Here is a 19,576-nt window from a genome sequence, read left to right on the forward strand (position 1 = left end):
GATTCACCACCAGGTTCTTGATTTTAGGAATCCAATACTTTGATCGGATTAGGCGTATGATTAATTGACTTCCGCCCTAAAAAGCAATCTGGTTAGCAAACTTGATGAGAAGGCAAGACAGTCTACAGTCGTTATTATTTTTGGATGGCGTTCATCATGTAGGCCTCTGGAGGCAGTACCCTTAAACGGCCGTGTTGGTCCATTAATGGAAACAAATTTAGTAACGGACAGGAACCTGGAAGGGGCCTTTTATCTGCCAGATGATTCTGCTATCAACCGTAAGCTCGGTGCAGTGCAATGGAGACTAGAGTTATTTCTGCCTCTCGGATTTCTTCACTAGTGCGCCGTGAATTAGGCGACATCGAGAACTTGCGACAGCGATTAAGGAAACTGTCGAAAATATGCCAGAACTCGAAGTGTCCAATTTCGGTGTCAACCTAGGGTTATTAATATAAGCTGCCGTGAAAAGGTTCCAGAAAGTGGGCCATCGGAAGTAGTCACATTTTGCCTGCAGAATAGGCAATGTGTCGAGGCATTCTTCTATGGCAATGAGATCCGAGCATGTTTCATACTCTCCTTCCACGTTGTGGCACAGGGCGTGTACTTGTTGCAGACTTGCAAAGTATGTAGGGACGGCGAAACTGGACTAGGAGTGTTGATCTTGGCTTCAAAGAGGCTTATGTGATCGCTGACGGCAATGTATTTGTTCATCTCTGGGGTTGTGGCCGATGGCTGGTTTATTCCATTTTAATAGTCCTAGATCGGGTAACCCTTAGGAATTTAGTGTCAAATGCAGACGGATTTTCGGGGTTTTCCGCTAGTGAAGACTCGCTAGACGCTTTCGTCAATGATAGGAGTTGTCTTCGAACTGCTCCATGGAAGGTCCCTTCTTTTGGGAGAGGAAAACGCTGTTTTGCCTTTGGACTAGCGGACTTGGGTGCTTAGCGCGACCGGGTAGCGGTGTAGCGCTTGTGGCAACTAGAAGGAGATTCTTCGGGTCAGGCATTTCGGACTGAAAGAGGCAACAGAGCAGTTCCAGGAGAATGGTCGTGGTACTTAAAGAGATGGAGAAACCTATTGGTTCTACCGGAATCTAAATGCCAAGATGGTTTTTTCTTCATTTCTGAAAGTTTGACGAAGCGGTGAGATAGATGCGGGTTTTTTTCTGGACAGCAAAAAGGGAAAAGCTTGAGTTATTATCAAGGCGCTGGATTCTAAAGGAAGAATCCGGACGTGCGCACACACATATTATTATATTATTATATAATTTTTAATTAATTCTTGAGATGCCAAAATTGGAAACTGCAGTATTCTTATTGGCGGTCTGAATTTTATAATTTTCAATTAGCATCTATGATAGCAGTAAGAAATTTTATTTGTGCTAATATATGTTTTAGAAACCTAATTTGTTTGCCTCTGACTAGGATTTATTCCCTGTGAACCGCGGTAAGCAACCAAAAGGGGACATTCAGGATGACAACTGATTGTAATTTTTGGTAAAGAATGGCCAAGGAAGGGCGGGTATTACACGATACTCCACAACACCTGCCGATCGAGCGGAAGCTTGTAGGGTAAAAGAATCTTTCTGTCCGTTGTCTGTTTCGTGGGTGGCGACTTGCCGCGCTTTTCTTAATTGTCGTACCACGCAATCACATTAATAATCAGTAGATTGAAATTAGGCTGAGATTCCAGGAATAGACCACCACCCCACATAACCGACAAGGAGCAGCTGGACCTTCGCGCGTGCTTCCTAGAAAATCTCATAGCACCACCCTAGCCTTGTGAATTGTTACAGAAATAATTATAATAATTCTTAATTATCTGGCGCCCGTGGGTGAACGTGGTGAACGTGGGTCCAAAATCGTCATGACCACATGTGGAAACGTATTCTGGAAGGCAAAAACACACAGTTCAACTATTTTTTCTTCGTATGGTATTCAGCAGTATGTGTTTTTGCATTCTAGCCAACGTTTGCCAAAACATTTAGTACATTTTCTGGGGTTCTCGCTCGAACCCTATATCAGTTGAATAGGATCGATAGATGAAGGCTTGAACAACGAATGAAATAGCGTTCGTGAAACGCCTCGGAACTACTGCTGAATTTTGTAAAAAATAAAGAGATCAACTGGCCACGGTTAACAACGTAATATATATTTCATCTTTCGAAAATAAGTTGCAATTGCTGATTTTCATTCTATGCTTGGCAATTAAGTTTAGCCACTTAGCTTTGTATAAGCAACAATTGCACATTTCTTTTTCCTATATCTTTATTATGGTTAAATCCATTTTGAGAGTTTTGGTTTTATTTATTAATCGCTTTGGACTCCAGAGTTCAACTGGTGTCCTTGTGGGCACCACAAGAGTTAGAGTTAGACATTAAATTTTATAATTTTATTAATTTTTTTGGGATTACATAGCTTGCTTGCATTTAGAAATTTTAACTCCTTGAAAAAAAAAACAAATAAATAAATATTTACCAAAAATGACGGAAGGTGAGGAAGAACTGCGGGCAAAGTGCTCATTGTGCGACAAAGACTTAATAAATGCCGTGACTTTCAAAACGAAATGTGAGCATGAGTTCAACAAATCCTGTATCACAACTCACTCTAGATCACGCCGAGAGTGTCCAGTCTGTGGGTCGCCTGTTTCCAGCTTCCGTCAGGCAGCAAGCCAAATGTAAAATCACCAGCACCGGGAGGGAAGGACTCCGGTAGTCGTATCGAACAGGATGTAAGAAATCTGGTCAATCAGGCGGAACAGGGAATGAAAAAAAGATTGCTGCCTTTTCTATTCGGAATACCTAAGTTCCTGAAGCCGAACACCCGAACGTGAATTGGACAGAGCAAGGAAGGCCAAGCAGCCGAGATTTCGTTGGGTTCCTGGCGAGTCCAAAATTAACTCCTCTCATTATAGGCTCTGATTTGTTTAATAGACCGGATAAAGTCGGTCATATACTAAGCAGTTGGAAAATTCGTTTTAATGGCAGCACTGAAGGTATAAGGGTAGACAATTTTATTTATCGCGTGGAAGCGTTGACTCATCAAATCTTAGAAGGAAATTTCGCCGTTTTGTGTGGAAATGCCAGTCTGCTGTTTGTTGGCAAGGCTAGAGAGTTTTACTGGCGATTTCACAAAACATCTTCAGAGTCACGGTGGAATCTCTTTTGTCTGGCTCTGAGAAAGCAGTTGTCGACATTAGAACGGATGTCGACATTAGGGAAGCGAAACGTGAAAGTTTGAACACTTTCTACGACGCTATCGTCGCCTTGATGGATGAATTAGAGATGCCGAGGAAAAATACACAGTCGAAATTCTGTGTAGGAATTTAAGACCTAAAAAGTATCAGAGCTGCTGGAAGAACCATTGTCCGATTATGCGTCAGCATTTTCCAAGAGAGATTCGGGCTTTGCTCTGTTGGAACTGCCACCAAGAAGGTCATCGTTATCAAGAAGCGTAGAATCATTTGCTATGGTTGTTTTAAGCCAAATACCTACAAGTCATCTTGTGTAAAATGTCAAAAAAACTCGAAGAGAAACATACACTCGCCAGCCGGTGTGTGTTCAATGTCAACGGTCGACGAATCCAGTGACACATGCATTTCTCGCTGGTCACACAACCAACCACTAGCACGTCAGAATATGTTACCTCAAGCTTGGTGGTATCAGCGTTGGAAGTCTGGCTCCCAAGTCTGATCTTGTAGAGGGGGCTGTTTGTAGCGCTTGTGGCAGCTAGTGTCGGCAGCGTCATCTATGGTGGTAAGAAGGGTTGGGGCCGCCGTCTATGTTCGGTTTCCAGAACTTAAAGAGGGAGTAGAAGAATTCTTCGGGTCCAAGATTACAACAACAGAGTTGATTGTCAGCTCCAGGAGAATGGCAGTGAAACTTAGAGAGAGAGAGAGAGAGAGACAGTTGGGTTCGGCCGGAATCCGAAGGCCAAAATGGTTTTCTTTCATTTCTGACGAAAAGGGAAAAGTTCAAATTATCATCGAGGCGCTGGATTCTGAAGAGTAAGCGAGTGCTGCTCAAGCTTGCACGATGCAAAATGTGAAAGCGAAAAGGAAATACCCAACCACCCGGCACTAGATTGACAAAAGACCCGTCGGAATTCGAGTAAAACTCGGAATTGGAAAATTTGAAACAAATCGCTTTAAAATATAGCTAAAAGTAAATAGTTGGCAAAAATAGCTAAATATAGTTATTAAAAACTAGCTAGAACAGCGGATACTTCCGGAGAGAAATTATTTAGGTTGCTTGGATTTTATCCTTAGAAACCGGTAAGTATATAAGACCAAATCGAGGAAATAAGCGCTAAAACAGCCAGAAAATATTGAAACCCTTTCTAAGCATGAAATTTTTAACAAATTTGGCGGTAAGTATTAAATAATTATTTGAAAAGTTTTTAAGATTTTTGTTTACGGAATTGTTTCATTTATTTTGTTTCGATTGGAGGGTATGTAAGAGTATGCCGCTCCGCACAGAATAACGGGGAGCTTGCATATATATTGTGACGTATTTGGGTGGTCCAAACCGGACACCTCACACTGGGCCAGATTCCCTTTTTTGCCATAAAGTCATTTATTTCATTTGACATTTTTTTAGAATTGGTGCAAAATACGTACGTGAAATTTCAAGTAAATCGGACCACGCCCACCCATACCGCCCATGTTAGGATATAAAGTTAAGGAGTGGATTTGGCACGACTATTTCTTTTTATTAATTAATATAATAAATTTAAGCTGAATTTTTCTTATGTATCTATTTAATTTACATATAATTATACTATTATATTAATAAAAATTGTCTACGTCTAAATGTATAGAAAATGGATCATCGTGATCCGAATGAATCCGAAGAATCCATGGATCGGTGAAATACGTCCGTTAAATTGTTAACACGAGAACTTTTTAGCTGAAATTGATGCTGCATGGACAAGAAGACTTGTATTATTTTCATCAATATTAGCCAGATCCGTTGCTATTTTTTTTGAGCCGTGATCCTGCATCTCTGTAAGAGAATCGAGGTCGTCCCATTAGACAGTCTGAAGCGCCTTGGTTGTTGTTTTGGTCCACGACAACCATCATCGTGGATGAAAGCCAACTGGAATGTTTTTTTTGAATGCTTCAATTGTACGGTTACATTTAGCCAGATTTTTATATAATATATTTTTTTTTTTTTTTTTTTTTTTTAATTATAGGTGAAAGCTTCTGATTTGCTTAGCGATTTTAGCTTTCTCTTCAATAGTAATATCATTTTATTTAAATTCGCCAACAACCCAGTCAAGTAAGGCTTTGTCATTTCGATCTCCTTTGATCCATTCATCCAGCAGAACCGATCGGCTAATCTCAAACTTATCTTAAATGGAAAACATAAAGAGCATAGGCAAATTTAGGCAAAATGAGTTACTAACATCAATTTAATTACAGTTTTGAGTAAACAGGTGCACAGGTTTGCACAAATCATTTCTCACTCCACAATAGACGAAAACTTTGGTTAGATTTTCACTAAACTAAGACGTAAACAAAGACAACAACAATTACAACATGGAACACATAATTCTAAATCAGTAAGTTATATCTATATAATTACTATACCTTGACCTCTATGTTTCATTTTATTTGTCAATATTGGGATGCGTGGTGTATTTTTAACAGAATCACACAGTTGAGTAAAAAGTTCGCGCCAATTTTGCTTGATCAAACAGCTGATGAATTTGATATCGCATTAAAAATGCAGTGTTGCAACTTAAATGTTTTTAAATATCGTTTTGGTGTCCCTAATGTATGTTCTTTCACAATATATAGTTAAATTCAAAATACAATTTACAAAATTTTTTGACTTTATGCCAAAAAAAAGGGAATCTGGCCCAGTGTGCACTTTGATTATTTCAAAGAACTATACCATAATGTATCCCAGTTGCGCAGCATCAAGAATTCTTTGGCAGCGGCTCTTAGCCGTTCTTGTAAACATCCCAAAGCCTGGCCTAAGCAGATTTGACTGCTCTCTTTGAATCTTTTCCTAATCTTCAGAATCCAAGAGTGAGGATCTCCCGAAATACAAATTATGTCAAAATACTGAGGCTTCTCCTCAATCGAATTTATATTTGATTTTTAGTCTTAAGCTGAGATCAAAACAATAAAGACGTGAAAACTATTTCTCCGATAATTTTTTATTTCTTAGCGTTGTCCTTAGTCAACTGACGGGACATTAGTTCGACTCAAAAATATCACAACTAATTTTACTATATGTATGTACAATGTACTTCGATGGATCTATGACTAAAAAAGACTTCGATACATTCAACCGGTCGAAAAACTTAATACTATTTGATGTAATGCAATTAGATAATTTTTTTGAAACAAAAGTTGGCAAATTTCGTACTTTTAAATTAATGCGCTTAACGGAATGTTCATCCTTGTCTGTATCATCCACAAAGGCTAATAAGCGCTGTGCCATTTCTCGTTTTTCTGCGACAGTAAAGTTATCATCGAATAGGGTCAATGTGATATTTTCATCTGCCAGGTACCATAAATGATTAAATATCTTATTGAGCACTGCCATTGAAACCCTCTCGTCCACTTTTCTATAGTTGTACATAGCCCGAATAAATTGAAAGTCTCTATTAGGAGCTTAGGAGAGAATTGTTAACTCTAATAGTTCGCGGTAGTCATTACGTGTATTATCTTTTTTCAATTGACATCTACAGAAATCAATTATCTGATTCTTTTCTTTGTTTATACGTGTGACGATATATTCATTTAGTATACCAAATTTAAAGTGTTTTTGGTCAATTTCGGACCATGCTATTTAAAATCGTTCAAACAGAGGGACACTAACGCTTGAAGATACAGCACTTGATTCAAAAGCAGCTCGTAAATATAATTCACATATATGATGCACGCATGGGAGATAAAGCAAACTGCGTTCCAATAACTGTTCTAACAAAACTGCCGAACCGTTAAATCTTCCTGAATTGGATGCAGTTGTATCAAAACATGCAAGTTAATAATTACAGTTAATTGATTTGATTTTGAAGATCGCAAGCAACCGCTTATTGCAAAAAACTAGCGTACAAAATGTTTCCCTAAGTCCCTAGCAATCAAGTGAAGTCGTCGGCAGCGGCGCAGCGGAGAAGTGTTGATGTCGCGCTTAACCGTTCGTTGGCGTTGATGGCAGCGGAGACTATGCAGACCTCTGGTCAGCATTTTGGGCACTTGTGTTTACCCAGAACTATGTAGAACCACAAGATGTTAGAGAATCAATTGCAGGGCAATAACTCCTCCCCTCTTAATTGACGCTTGTCCTCGAGTGGTCATCATAAGGATGTTGAGTCGCATCGTTTCGTGGTGGTTTGGGCACCGCATTAATGGATTGAATGCCAGGTGTTTATTGTTGCGTGCGTTCGAGGTTTGTGCAACTCGGATGTGTTCTGCATTGACAACTTGGTTGCTTTCTATTAAAATTCTGGTTTTACTAAATTACTAATGAATTTATATCTACATATTTTTAGACCATTGGAACCTTTGCAGAAGGCATTGATTCCGTACATTTCGTCTTTAATTGGTAAATTTTATTATTATTAAAATTAAATTATTATTTATTTATTATTATTAGTTTCCTTTACTGATCATGTTTTAAAATATAAGAAATAAGGAATTAACTGATTCAATATGGAGATTTTAATGGCATACAAATTGTAGTTCCGTTGTGTAAAGCGAGAACGTGTGAAAGTTTTAACATTTATTTGACCTTCAAGGAAGAAATCGGTATATTGTTTTCAAGTAGGCTACTGATCTCATTCAATTTAAACTCGCTCCGCAGAAACGCATTCACAACGCAATCTCTTCTTTCACGAGCCCAATCTAATTCTGCAAACCTGGCCATAGGCCATCATCTGTCAAAGTCGAATCGTTTCAAATTTAATTCTGTGTTCTCGTGGTTACGTTAATCAGTATGTTTAATGTTTCTATGTTCTACTTGTCTATCGATGTGGCCACAGTAATTATTCTGAAAGCAATCATGATCTTATGTTACTTTTATGTACTAATTTCCCTGATTCTGTTAATATTGTGGTACTTCGGTCTTCCTTAACTAGTTCCTTCCTAAATCTACTTGATAACGTAGAACCTAATCTTGTATTAACCCTAACGAAAATTTCTTTCCCTTTGATATAGGTCTTTATGGGCTTTCTTGTCCGGTTGTGGTATTCTATGTCAGTTTCCTGTTTTTGCCTAAGTCGGTCTATATTGTCCAGTCTAGCTTGTTCATATTTTTCTGGAGCTACGGTAGCTATCCTGCCGAAGAACACCTCTAGAGGTCGTTTTTTTGTGACAGAATGGACAGTGTAGTTATATTCATAGATGGCTCTATCGAGAAGTTCCTCGAAGCCCCTATGTGTTTCATCTCCTTTCAAACATCTCATTATTTCAGAGAGTGTGGAGTGAAATCTTTCCATCTGTCCATTTACTGTACTCTTATACGGAGGTGCTTTATAGAGCTCAATACCCAGCTGGTCTGTCAACATGAATTTGATAGAGGCTGAGTTGAGGGACTTTTCATTGTCCATTACTATTAATTTAGGCACTCCATAATAAAACACGATATCTCTTAGGGCTTTCCTAATGTCTTCTACAGCTTTGGATTTGATAACTCTTCCCATGGCCAGTTTGGAAAATTTATCAATCGCCGTGAGCACCAGATATCGTTCTGTCGAGTAGATGTCAATATGAATAATTTGTCCGGGGTATACTGGCAAGGGAGTTTCTTTTATTTCTGGATGCGTGGGATGTCTGTCATATTTAGCAGTCTTACACACCAAACACTGACTCACGATAGCCGAAACTTGTTTCCTCATTTTAGGAAGGTATACTCTTTCGGACAACTGGGCTTTATTTTCCACAGCATTTCTGTGTTCTCTGTTATGTGTCCTAAGTATTTCTTCCTCTTGTTCGGCTTCGTTAACAAGGTCTTTGACTTTAGTTTGACAGAATCTAATCTTGAAACCCTGAAAATGGATGGGGTAGAGAATTTTTATTTTCCCCATTACATCCTCAGATGTGAAAATTTCATTAATAACTGATGTGTTTAGATATTCCTTCAAATCGGACAAGAGACTATCAGGTGTGAACAATTTACGATCTACTAAATGCCTATGGAATGTCGTGAATGGAATGCTAAATGAGTAATTCTCTGACTCGGACTCCCTGAAGAAAATTTGATTCTTGAATGCATTTATCGGGGCTTCAACGCTAGGTATCAGCCCATGGAACGAACTGTCAGAGCTGTGCATTGTTGAGGCTACTGTGTTAATCTGTTCGACTGTCGGTCCTCTGGACAGAGCGTCGGCTACAGTATTTTCTCTGCCTGGCTTGTAGAAAATTTCGTAGTCATATTTCTCAAGGTATGCTTTCCATCTTTTAACCCTCGCATTCCCATTCCAACTACTGAGAGAATGGGTCAAAGGCTGATGGTCAGTAAAGATTTTCACCTTTGCTTTACCGTAAAGGTAAATTTGTAGCTTTTTTAGAGCCCAGATAATGGCTAACATTTCCTTCTCATTCGTGGCATAATTTTCTTCCGCCTTCGAGAGTGTTCTCGATAAAAATGAGATGGGTCTGTTCTCTGGTGAAAGAACAGCGCCTACTGCGAAATTGGAAGCATCCGTTGTTAGGTGAAATTCTTTTTTAAAGTCCGGGTAGTGGAGTATTACGTCTGGAGAAACCAAGCTGCTCTTCAATTTCTTGAAGGCTTCTATTGCTTCGCGATTAAGGGAGACGGATTTTTTTGACGATAATGTCTTGGAAATTCGACCATCCTCCCCTCTTAAAAGCGAGCTAAGTGGTTTTGCTAACTTAGCGTAGTTAGGAATAAATCTCCTGTAATATCCGGATAATCCGAAGAATGATCTCAGTTCTTTGAGTGTCCTTGGAATTGGAAAGTTTCCAGAGAATTCCCTGATCGATTTTACGATATCAGGCACCCTGTCAAAGTCCGCTAAATTATTTCTGTATTCGGGCTCGACGACCTGGTCGCTCACGTCAGTAAAGTCAAGAGTATTGTTATTCATTTGTTTTATCAGTCCAGGTAAAACTCATGTCTACGCGATGCTGTTCAGGCAGGTCGTGTCTTTCTGAGGGCACCGGTCTTTCATTTGAACTAAAAGCTGATGGTCTTATTATATTATTAGGGTTTGCCATACTGGTTTTTAATTCGGACAACACCTGCACAAAACAAGCCTAAACCAATTTGAACTTAACAAAAGTTGTGGGCAGAAAATATGGAATGCGTGTGTATGTGTTTGCTTATTTATCTTTTGTTTTTGTTTTTATTTATTTTTATTTTTTTTTTATTTTTGCATGCAATAAAAATTTAGCTCACCGCGGTTATTTTGCTTTGAGAACAGTCTACCAGAAAGGAACAGTAAATAGGAAAATTTTCCTTTCAGAAGATCTCTAGGAACTGGGTTGAAAATATAGTATTAATAATAATATCAATAATAATAATAATATAATAATAATAATACAATAATTATAATATAATATTAATAATATTATTATAATAATAATAATATACTTTACTTTTTTTTTGTTATACTTATGTTTTATTATGGGTGGATGTCTGAATTTTAAATTGCTGATGTTTTTTCCAGTGTACTTTCCAGGTTCTTGTAGTCTCTCTGCCTCCTCTTCGGTTGTTTCAGCTTCAGCTTCTTCGTCGTCAACGTGTTCTTATTCCTGTTCTTTTTGGCGGGCTGCTGCTGCTGCTACGACTGTGCTGTTGTTGTTCTTTTTTTCCTTGTTGTCTGCGCTTTGGTTCACGCAGCCGTTCTCCGCCGTTCGTCGTCTTTACCTCTGCCGTTACGTTTTGGGTTGCACTTTTTTTTTTTTTTTTTTTATTATTCGACTTACGGTAGGAAAATTAAAATCTTCTAAAGATACCACCTACTGTCCGTAGGTGGCGTGCACGATTCATAAGCCCTATTGGAATTATGCCTACGTACTAAAACAAAAACCTCCGCGTGCTCTTCAGTCCTTACTCGCTCACCGGGACTGCCAGTCAAGGTATGACTTCGGTGAGCAGGATGTGAGGCCAGGTCGCACTCCCTGCCTTCAGTGTAGTCCATGGAGGCTCCTCCTTCCACCCTTTAGTTGATTATTACGACGAGCCGGGAACTCTGGGGTAGAATTCTTCGCCCGCCGTCACCCAGGGCGCCAGTTTGGGCTTAGACATCCGCTCTGTTGGCCATCTCGTCTGATCGGACACGCTTCATCATATTAATGATAAGGCTGTGTCCCAGCTCCCAAGCCTCGCTGTTCGCCAGCATAGCCGCGAACAAGCCACTAGGGCTGAACGGGGTACCTGACAGCGTCTTTAGCTGCTCCCTCTCCGCCGTGAACCTGGAGCAGTGCATTAGCACATGTTCTGCTGTCTCCTCACCGTCGACGCAGAACATGCATCGAGCTGACTCTACGTGACGGAACCGGAGTAGGTAGGCCCGGAAGCAGCCATGGTCCGTAAGAAACTGGGTTAGGTGGTAGTCCAAGCATTTGTGCTGGCACTCTGCCCAAACCGTCAACTCAGGGATGAGCTGATGAGTCCACCTCCCCCGTCGCGAAGTTTGCCATCTGCTCTGCCATTCACCTGTTAGCCACTCGTGTGCCTCTTGCTTGGAAGCGCCACTTCGCATTAGGCTGAGAGCCTTGATCTCCAGATCAATTGGCGGCAGGCCTGCCAGGGCTAGCGCCCCGTCCTCGGATATGGTCCTGAAACCTCGAATGAGCCTGAGGGCCATTGACCGTAGCACCGAACGAGCTCCTTTCAGGTATGAGCCCCTGCTAGTGGCATTGCTCCAGATTGGTGCAGCGTATAACAGAGAAGCCTTTGCTACTGAAACCAGCAGTTTCCTGGCCGGGTGTCTTGGGCCTCCGACGTTGGGCATAAGCCTAGCCAACGAAGAGGCTGTGACTGCTGCCTTCTTGCTGGCGTAGCTTGCTTGGTCCTTGAACGATAGTCTGCGATCTATCATTACCCCCAGGTACTTTAGGGACTCTTGAGAGGTCACATGTGTGCCATTGACGGAGACCAGCATGTTCTCCACCTTTTTTCTGCTGCTGAGAAGGACTGCTTCGGTCTTGTGAGCCGCTATTGCTAGCCCGGCTTTCTCGAGCCACAGGATGGCAGCACCGATCGTAGAGTTGCATTTGTCCTCCAACCCTGCGATTGTTTTAGAGACAGCTGTGATTGCCACATCGTCAGCAAAACAGTGCAGCTCTCCTCCTATGGGCCTGTTGATGCCCAAGATCCCATCGTACATAATGTTCCATAGGATTGGTCCAAGTACCGATCCTTGGGGAACACCTGCCGAAACTCGGTATCTTTTTGGGCCATCTTCAGTATCGTACCATAGGACCCGGTCCCTAAAGTAGCTGCCAACGACTATCCTTAGGTACTCCGGGATCCCCATGCGGTTCATGGCTGCGAGTATTACGGGCCATCTGGCGGTGTTAAATGCGTTCCTTACGTCCAGAGTCACTATAGCGCAGTATTCCTTCCTGCCCCCTAACCATCTGTCACCAGATAGAGCGGTCTTGGCGATGTTACTAACGGCCGAAAGAGCGTCCAGTGTGCTCTTTCCTTTCCGGAAGCCATATTGATGGCTTCCCAGGCCGTTGGTGCTCTCGGTGACTGCCTCTATTCTAGTATACAGGATACGTTCGAATAGTTTTCCTACTATATCTAGTAGGCATAGAGGGCGGTAGCTGTTTGCAGCATGTGCTGGTCCCTTGCCTTTCGGCAACAGGACTAGCTTCTGGCTTTTCCACCTTGTTTGGAAGATTCCGTTGCTGGAAGGTGGCCCTGAAGATTTCAGGTCTACCCAGCGCCACTGCTTTTATAACAGCTCCAGGAATACCGTCTAGTCCAGGGGCTTTGTTCGGTTTGATGCGCTTGGCTGCCTCGACGACTTCAAGTTCTGTGACGCACTGGAAATCTGGGGCAGGGGCTGCCTCTGTTGGCCTCCATAGAGTGGTTTGCTTTGGGAATAGCTCGCCTACTATGTTAGCCAGGACCCCCGGGTCGGATGGGGCTGCCGCTCTCCTCCTTAGCTTGTTGGTAACGAGTTTGTAGGCGAGGCCCCAGGTATCGCTGTCTACGCCATCCTGCAGCTCCTTAAACGACCGCGCTTTGGCAGCCGCGATGCCGTGCTTGAACTCTAGACGTTTCCTTCTGAAAGCCTCTAAGAGTTCCGCGTGGTGGGTACTGCCTCTGGCACGTTGCGCCGTTCTCCTAGCCCTGAGGCAATCAGACCTTATCATAGTTGGCTTAGGGAGGCACTCCACCAGTAAACGGGTGGTTTGCGCTGTGCCTTATTTTTCCTAGGCATGGTTGCGTCGCAGATTCCTTCGAGCATAAACATGAGGCCTGCCGCCATACTCTCTGCGTCCCCATTTGGGATTTCCAGGGAATTGATCTGATAGGCCAGCATGGCCTCATCGATCTTCCTGGTGTCCCATGCTTTCCCGGCTGTTCTGCTCTGCCGTCTCCTGGGCATGCCCTCCGGGGAGAGACTGAAAGAGATCAGGGCGTGGTCGCTCAGCGTCATGACGTCATGGACCATCCAGTTGTTGATGTCCACTAGCCCTCTGCTGACAAAGGTAACGTCAATAAAGGACGTGCCCCTATCGTTGTTGAACGTCGGCTTCCGCCCGTCGTTCAGCAGTATAAGGTCCAGCATGCCCATGGCGTCAATCACAGCTCGGCCTCTGGCGTTGGATGTCCTGCTGCCCCATTCCACTGCCCAGGCATTAAAGTCGCCGGCAACGACCTTCGGGCTTCGCCCTCTCGCATGGACCACGAGCGCCTCCAGAAACTCCTCGAACTGATCGGGGGTGTCGCTCGGCGGAGCGTAGCAGCTGTACATGTGCACGTGATTTAGCTTCGCATAAGCGATACCCCGCATAGGTAAAGCAGCCAGTTCCTGGACGTGGAGAGAGCTGCAGCATTTGATAGCTGCTTTACCTGTCTCGTCAAGAATCATGGGTGATTCTCCACTACCAGAGACGTAGGGTTCGCTTAGGAGCATGATGTCTACATTGCGCTCAGCCGCAGTCTGGGCCAGGAGGCTCTGAGCTGCTGCGCAATGATTGACATTGAGCTGTACTACTCTAATATGGCCGTGCATTGAGGTGGCTCTTGGCTTCTCTTAGGGTCGCTTTGTAGGTCGGGCACGCAAAGCTACCCGTCGGGTGGTTTCTGTCCACCTCGCTGCTACAGATCAGGCATTTTGGTGCTGCAACGCACCCCTTTGCCTTGTGCCCACGCTCACCGCATCTAAGACAGCAGTCTGCCCTGTCGGTGTCCTTGCAGTTTACTGATCGATGTCCATAGCCCAAACACCTGTAGCATCTCGTTGGTCGGGCGTCCTGGGTGAAACGACATCTTGACCATCCAACGATTATGGTTCCTTGTTTAAGGACTGGTATCGCCACATTCGCGTTCAGCAGCACTGAGGCTATCTGCGTGCCATCCCGCATTCTGCGAAGGCCCCTGATATCTTCAGGGTTTATCTTGCCATTCATCCTGGTGAGAATGCCCCTCAGGTCCTCGTTCTGGAGAGCCGTGGTTAGGTCCGAAGACCGATGAGGGGAACCAGCTGGGGACTTCCCTTCCGTCTTTTGCGATGGCACGGCGATGTGGTCCATCGACTTCTGACTTGTCGCGGTCGTAGATGCTGTAGGAGCCAAGTTCTCCACCTCTACAGCATCGCTGCAGTCGCTAGACAACGGCGGCTGGGAGCCTGCATGCTCACCCCTCGCCACCGACGGGACTGGGATTCCGTCACCATGGGACGGGTTACCGACTCCTCTGGTGGGTGATCTCGAAAGTCGGGAGCTCCTCCTGAACGGGTCGTTGCGATCAGGGGGACTGCCCCCCACTGAGCTGTCCATCAACTGGGGGGATGGCCTAAGGTTACCTAGGCTGGAGGTTTGTACCGCCTCGTCTCGGACACCAGAGCCTTTGCTTAGGCACCAGAACGGTGAGAGGATGATTTTTGGTCTGACCGCGACCTTTGTGCCTTTTCCCCTTTCTTAACGACTTGTGCGCTCCCAGTAACTAGTTACAAAATTCAATTAAATTAAATTTCAACGGTTTAATTTTGAATTTAATTTTGAATTTCGCGCCCTACTGTCGCAACACAACACTGATCGCACGGTTGATCTGGCAACGCCGCCCTCTCCAGATCACCCGTTGCGCCGAGTTGGCAGCAACAGACAAACGCCAGCTAATAATTAAATTTACCTATTTACCTGAAACAGGCGCGCAACTAACTTGCGGGATTGCAGCGCAACGTTGTGGCGCGGCTCCACCGTGTTGTTCTGTCACTTTGCCGCACTCACCGGCCGACACAACTTCAACAATTTCGAATTTTTCGCGCAGCGTTACTTTAAGACGTCCGTCTTCACGGCGATGTAGACTTGGTCGTTTTGGGTTGCACTGTTAACTGTTATCCGTGTTGCTCTTCTGTAGTTCCTTTAGTTCTCGGCGTTCTACTTCTACTTTTTCCCTCCTTTTCGATGAAATTGCTCTTCTTCGTTTTGCATTTAATTAACATAAAATTGTTGCGGTCACTCCTCCTGGCTGGGTGAATGTTGTCCTTTTTGCCTGGGCTACTGGGGAATCCACGTCAGCACTCCAAAGAAGGTTTTCTGCGGGCTGGCCTGACAGAAAATGTGATCCACCAATGGGCAATGCTATGCCGATGAGTATTTTCCTCTTCCGGAAAATCTGTTTTTTTCAAACAATTTTATTTTATAGCCGACCGTGAATTTTGTTTGTTAATAACTCGCGGGAGTTTCTTCGGCACAATTTAACCAACGAATATTTTTTAGCAAAATTTTGATTTTGCTCTGTTCGGACGCCAGTTAATAATTACAGTTAATTGATTTGATTTTGAAGATCGCAAGCGACCGTTTATTGCAATTTATCATTTGAAACTAAAACTAGCGTACAAAATGTTTCCCTAAGTCCCTAGCAATCAAGTGAAGTCGTCGGCAGCGGCGCAGCGGAGAAGTGTTGATGTCGCGCTTAACCGTTCGTTGGCGTTGATGGCAGCGGAGACTATGCAGACCTCTGGTCAGCATTTTGGGCACTTTTGTTTACCCAGAACTATGTAGAACCACAAGATGTTAGAGAATCAATTGCAGGCCATTAACTTGCATCAACGATTTTATCCGAAATTCCCCACTCTGTTAGCATGTTGAAGGTTACACGATATATTTCAACGACACTGGATGCAACTTCTTTTGGTACTCCCAAAAGTTCTTCACCATCAGAATATGATATTATAATTGGTATTCTTTCGACTTTTTCTCGGCGAGTCAATTCTGGGAGCATTTTTCCATCCCAATGTACCACTGCAGTGACCTAAAATTAACAGTTAAAATGTCCAAAATCAACTTTATCCAAAATGATGTGAACATTCAAAGAGTTGCAAGGTAATTACCAAGTCTTTACAGCTTTTCTTCGCTGACTCAGATATTTTTTTTTATTATCTTCTAGCAGACGCTGCAAAGAGTCGGTATTGAATGCGTATTCGTCGACATAATGACCCAAAGCTTCAACAACCGCAGAAATCAAATGCATAGTTCCATTATTGGAAATCTGTCATTTATCAAACGATATAAGAACTGGGGATGTTAAAAAGCTTTTCCTGCCTCTTTTTATAGGGGCTAATTCTAAAACTGAACTTGAAAAGTCCATATCTTCTTGAACAGCAGACAAAGCATGACTGTTGTTGTCACTTTCAGATCTAATGCAAGATTATAACAAGAAATTAACAACTTAAGAGCCCGATCAAAAATGATTACAAGTTGTCAAATAGTGTTCACACTATAAACTTGTGCGTACACTTAATGAGTTCAATTCGGGTGTTTGAATCTAACTGACTCTCTGCTGCGAGGGCTTCGCCTTTTATTCATTCTTACATAGGTTCTTATCATCTAATTATATAATGCAGCGCTTGTAAGACGCCACAGTCTGCGTTGGTAAATGCAGCTGAGTTTTATTCTTAAATCTAAGTCTGAGGCCTATGAGCCCGCTAATCACCTCCCGCGTGGTCATATCTCTTGACACTTCGGCCTCTGCAATCGTACTTATCTGTAGTTGCCACTTATGCTGTCCCGTGACATGTTTATTTCGGCCCATAAATAGAACATATTTATAGTTTGCGAAACGAGTCAGCGATCTGTGATCCACTATAAGACTGGGAACTCCAAAGAAAGACATACTTCACTTTATAGCTTTAATACAATTTTCCGAGTCAAGACTCTGTTTATGCCCTCATCTCGTTGCTGTTCTTTCTGTGGAATCTGGATGAATTGGTATTTGATAAAATCCGCTGACCATGTCTAAAATGGAAAAATATTTACCACCCCGCAAACGATCTATTTGATCCGAAATCAGTGGCAATGGAAACTTATCAGAAATCGTATTTAAGTTAAGCTCACAAAAATCGATACACAACCTGTCACTACCGTCCTTCTTTTTGACTAATAACATTGGACTTGCAAATGGAGAACTGCTGTGACGAATTACATTAGCTTCAAGCATTTGTTCTATCTTTTCTCTAACAGCTTCCCATTTTTTTTATTTTAGATAGAGGCGTTATAGAAAAGAGAACAGAGATGAGGAAATTAACATAATGTAATAAATAATATTAAATAATGTAACAAAATAATAACATAACTCTAATAAATATTAGTGTTAATAGGATCTACTTATGTACTAAAAAAGTTAAAATTGGTTGCTTTAAGAGCGGCAGAGAGTCAAGATTACAGATAATAGGATAAAGTCTATTATAGTCAGAACATAATACTCTGTAAGGGTCATGCAACTCATAGTTAGATCTACAATGATTTAAGATAAGTGGTATATAGTTTCTAGTGAATCTACTTGGAACCGAGAAGTTATGCCGACTAATCAAGTCGGGACGCTCAACATCACCACGAATAAGCTTACAAATAAAGACTGTTCCAAGCATAGTTCTACGGTTAGCTAGGGTAGGTAAATTAATTAAAAGTAGTCTACTGGAATAAGAAGGTAATATACGGTTTGCATCCCAATTTAGGCGCCGCAAGGCAAAAAGGAAGAAGTTTTTATGGACCGATTCAATGCGGTCCGAGTGGACTACGTATTGTGGACTCCAAACAGGTGATCCATACTCAAGAATCGGACGGAAGAAGGATCATCAAATTCCTTAGACCACCTTTTTATAAAACCAAGCACACCCCTGGCCTTATTGACAATAGTCGAAATATGGTCAGAAAATTGTAGTTTAGGGTCCAGAAGAACACCAAGATCATCAACCCGTGTTATTCTGTCCAAAGGGCACCCACTTAGAGTGTAAGTCGTGCGTATTGGGTTGACCCGATAAAAGGTCATAACTTTACACTTGGAGCCATTTAAGTCTAATATGTTATCACGGCACCATATTTGAAATCGGTCTAGATCGGATTGTAGGTCCAAATGGCAAGAAGTGTCCTTGTACTGGAGGCATAATTTAACATCGTCTGCGTACATAAGTACACGCGAATGTTTTATTATTAAGGGGAGGTCGTTAATGAATAAGGTAAAAAGAAGCGGACCAAGGTGGCTCCCTTGTGGGACACCGGATGTGACTCAGAGAATACAAGATAGAGAATTTCTAAAGAGGACATTTTGCGCCCTGCCATTCAGATAGCTTGAAATCCAATTCAGAATATCAACAGGGAAACCTATAAGATCAAGTTTTTTTATTAGAAGGTAATGATTAACAGAGTCAAATGCTTTACTAAAGTCACCGTGCTGACACAGTGATATGATTGATCTACAAAGGTGCTGCAAATGAGGAGTGATAACATTTTCAAAAAGGTTTGGGATATCCGACAATTTAGAGATTTCTCTGTAATTGCGTGCATCCAGTTTGCTGCCTTTTTTATGTAGAGGAATCGCAAAGGACTCCTTCCATATATGAGGGAATTGTGAAGATTCCAAAGATAAGGTAAACAGTTTTAGTAGAGGCTTGCACAAGGCTTCCGCACAGAATCTGAGCACACAGCCAGGGATTCCATCGGGACCTGGCGAATATACCGGTTTAACACGCTGAAGATAGTTAAGCAGTGAGCTTACGTTTATAGTGGGCCGGAATATTAGATTCGACTTACGGCATAAGAGTATGGCTGTTCGGAATGAGGTAAAGTAGAATATGTTGTTTGAAAAAACTTGGCGAATAGATCGACTATTGCCTGATCCGATGTTACCGTAGTGTTTTCAAAAAATAGCGAGGATGGGTATTGTTTGTTTTTCGCTTAGTGTTAACGAAATTATAAAACTGTTTCGGATCCTGTGCGAACTGGAACTTACAACGGTTTAAATAATTTCTGTAGCACTGAGCATTAAGCACGGTAAAGTTTAACCGAGCGCTTACATATTTAGAAAGGACGGACTGAGAACCGGAATTTTTCAATTTGTATAAAGTCTGGACTTGACATTTCTTAGGTGTGTCAACTCTTTATTAAACCAAGGAGATTTAGAGATTGACGGATA

Source organism: Drosophila mauritiana, chromosome 2L, assembly GCF_004382145.1.
Source record: "Drosophila mauritiana strain mau12 chromosome 2L, ASM438214v1, whole genome shotgun sequence".
NCBI classification, from domain to species: Eukaryota; Metazoa; Arthropoda; class Insecta; order Diptera; family Drosophilidae; genus Drosophila; species Drosophila mauritiana.